The following is a 4,134-nucleotide window of genomic DNA, read 5'->3' as shown; positions in this document are numbered from 1 at the left end:
TTACCTTTTTTTCAGGTAATTTATGTTGCTCTTCATTCCAGCTGGTTGCCAGTGTTTTGTCATTATCTTCTGTATTGTTTGTACTCCATACACCACGGTCTTGAATCAATAAAAATCTGAATCAAATGCCTCAAGAAATATTCTAACCAGAGAGATGTGAATGTACAAACGCTCATAAGGGGGCCAATAACCTTGTCTTGACAAATTGACCCCCTTACCTGTTTCTGTACTGCTTCCTCATCCAGTCTGCACACAGTCACACTCACACAGTCACACACACACTCCCATCATTTACATATGGAGCTTGCAGTCCTTTCAAAGTGGCTTTCACGGAACATTGTGCTGATAATGATCTTGGTCGTGAGGGAGAGAGAGACACACAGATCTCCAGAGACCATCTCACCATAAGACAAGGGGGAAGAGGATAAAACTCCGACTGTACTCCAACTCAAAGGACTTTAACACTCTTTTCCACCCAACACCCCCCACCTCACCCCTCTCTCCAATAAGCCCTCTTGTGTTTTTTAATTGGCAGAAATTAATCTTTAGGATGTAGATGGTAGATTTACATTCATTAAAAGTCAAGAGAGGAAGCCAGGCTTGATGCTAATCAAATCTGCTTAATTATGCTTAACATGAGTATCTCCAGGGGAAGAGAGAGAGGCAGAGAGAGAGAGATAGCTAACTCGAACTTTTTACTTTTTGCCTTTGATAACTCCTGCTGAGTATGGCCTTTTCCTTGCCAAAAAGAAATGTCACGACTCTCTTTCTCCATCTGTAGAAAATACACAGATAAAGCCATCAGTGTTAAGCAGAACTGATTCATGAAGTAAATTCCCACCTTTAAGTGTTTAATAAGGAGGGAAACGTTCAGTTTCACCTCCCAGGCCAGTGCTTTGCAACTTTTTAGGCTCATGGCACCATCGGATCTGATAGATTTACTGATACACTATGAACCCAGTTAATCCACAAACGGTGACATATACAAGGACCTGATGAGAAATATGGAAGTCTAAAGAAATTATTCATGATTATAACCTTTGATGCTAGTTTTTGTTAAATTTTTAATTTTAGTTCATCCAGGCACAGTCTGGTATGCAACCACAGTGTTTAAGAGAGTCCTGTTACCAGGAGGTTGCAGGATGCCCTGGTGGGAAATGACTTTGTCTCACAACAGGAAGGTCATAAGGTTTAATTCATACAGCAGCTATTGTACTTAAAAATCCACTGAAATGAAACAATGAACTGACATCTGATGCAAAATATCTTCACTTAGTGAAGTATAAAAACACAATATATCAAACAGAGGGAGAGAGAGAAACATTTTCACACTTAAACTGTGTGATATTAAGTGCTTTAAGTTCCTCTGTGGTGGCTTTACTCAGACCTTGAGAGCCTATCTATCTTGAGCGGCTAGGAAGATTCTCCCTCCACTGAATATTACTGAGTTAATTAATTTTTTATATCTGCTTTGATTCCTTTAATTGCTCCAGTACAGTGTGATTCTTTAGTTTTAACCTCCAACATTTGCCTCAATTCATGTTATTACCTTTAGTTCTGTGTTTCAATCTCAACTCGACTTGATTAAATGAGAGATTCTCTGGGAGTCAGATCACAAGTGGGGCCAATGTGCTCGCCAGGTTTTTGAATCTGTTGTCAGACTTTCATCATATCATCTTTACTGCCCGAGACAAAGACGACTCACTAAAACACGCAAAATCTGGCTGCAGTTTTCCAGTTTTAGCAGTTCATATTTTACTTGCCATCATGAGCCAGTGAGACAAAGATAACGTTCATGTTGTGTTGCCGTTTCAAAGCCAAGCTCTGGTCCTTTCCACATGTCTGTTTTGGCCACTGAGCAGAAGCATGAGGGAAATGTGTAGGTGGTTAGATCAGCCGGTGAAGTGTAAATACCACTCAATCTGTTCTTATTAGAGGAGTAAAAACATACGAATCACTTCGCCTCTATTAAAAATGCCCCAGGGTACTGGGTAAGTGTGTGTGTGTGTGCATGTGTGTGTGTGTGCAGCTGGTCGTATATGTGGTTGTGTGAGAGAGAGGGGGGGGGGGTAGTGACAGAATGATGTTTTGGCATTTGTGTCTGCAGAGGGGATCTGAAATGCCACCACCATCAACGCTGCTTAATTCTCAGATACACACTCTTAATCTAAACAGACAATCCGTTCCGACAGCCACTGTTATGATTCAAATCAACTTGGAGTGACGGGTGTGTGTGTATGTGTGTGTGTGTGCTCTTGTGAGTGAGAGAGTATGTCATTGTGTTTTGGTATGTGATTAGGTGTTTCTGTGTGTGTGTGCGCTCATCTGTGTGTGTCTGACCAAGATATCACACATCCATTCCACATTCCCCTATGATAATGTGGATTGATTATGGATATGATAATGAGAGGCCGGCGCGGCGTCGCGACCTTCACAAGGTCTAATTGAAACAAGCGTTGGTCCTCCGAAGCACTTATCAAGTCACACAGCACATCATTAATCACGGAGAATACAAGCTGTCATTGTAACACACATGCACACACACACACACACACACACGCACATGCTCACACACATTCTCTGTTTTTCAGTTTTTCAAACATAACACACACACACATTCTCCTGTCCCCCTTTTCTCTCTCTCTCTCTCTCTCTCTCTCTCTCTCTCTCTCTCACACACACACACACACACACACACACACACACACAATGCAAGCTGTCACTACAATATGCCTGGTATTGTCTTCTTTAAAAGAGAGTGGACAGCTAGTCCACCCTCCATCTCTATTTTCTACAAGAAAAGTTGAGAAAGAAACAGGCTATTGGAGTTAAACCTAAAAAAAAAAAAGAGGGAAAAAAAAACAAAACAAGAGAGGGAATGTTAAAACAATTCAACAAATACGAACAGCTGTTCACTTCACCTAAACTCGCCTGAAATTGAATTAGCTCAAGTTGTTTTACTACCTGCTTTTATTAGATGACAATTTAACAACCAAATGTGATTCCAATGTCTGATTAAGGCAACATATGGTGCCTACCTGTTAAACACAACGTGTTCAATACCAGCGAAACGCCTCAGTGAGCCACTCGAATAAACTAATAAGCCCAATATCATATTAGTCATTACATAGTCCAACACACAAAATTCCAATCTGATAAAAAGGTGGTTTCATTATCATCGTAGGGAAAACACAAGGGAGTTTGCACGCGCTGTGTCAATGCCATCGCCAACTTTGTTAATTGTTATTCAATTAACTGCTTTTGTTAATGAAACCAATTAATACTTTAAAACAAGCAGGCAGATATATGATTATTATGCATCTATGCAGAAGACAGCTAATTACAACTGTAAATCAATCAATTCTACATTAATCAGCTTGGAAAATGTCCAAAAACAACAAAGTCACTAAAAGACTTTGGAAGTTTTTTTTTTTTTTTTTTTTTTTTTTTTTACATATTTTGATTGCCATGCCATTATCCTGTCTAATGATTGTTAACGATCCTTTAAAGAGTTTATGATCCAATTTCCTTTGCTACGAATTTAATTGGGACCTAAATAGTAATACTAAATTAGATGGTGTAAAAGTGTGGCTTGTATTTAATCAAGGGTGGTATATTGGAGTAAGCTCTAACAAGGTCACAGAACTGCTCTTGGGGCGAATACAGTCAGTGGAGCTTGCTGAAAGGATGAGGGCCATACAGGATTGATCAGTTACAGAAATATTAATAAATCAATCATTTCAGTGCCAGAATATAAGTATGATCTCTTGTTGTGCAGGGCATTCAGAGTCTGCTGCAATCTACCTATATGTTATTTACTGTGTCATGCATATACAAGTGTCCAGCCCACATAGACACCAAAGATACTGTTGCAGTGCTGAAACATTTGACACAAGAAAATAACTTCTTAAATAACATTACAGTGTAAACAAACAACTTTGTCTCAAGCACCACAAAAAAACTATCCACCATAATCATCCAACCAGAAGAACTAATCAGATCAGGACATCTTACTAAAAAGTGTAGCCCTTAAATAATCATATAATGAGCAAAAACACATGAAATATTTCATCCTCAGTCTCATCTAAATCCTTCAACAAACAAAGCCCTTCCTTTGTATGTAAACTAACCTGT

The sequence above is a fragment of the Thunnus thynnus genome, chromosome 14 (genome assembly GCF_963924715.1).
Source record: "Thunnus thynnus chromosome 14, fThuThy2.1, whole genome shotgun sequence".
In the NCBI taxonomy this organism is placed as follows: domain Eukaryota; kingdom Metazoa; phylum Chordata; class Actinopteri; order Scombriformes; family Scombridae; genus Thunnus; species Thunnus thynnus.
This window is presented reverse-complemented; position numbering follows the sequence as displayed.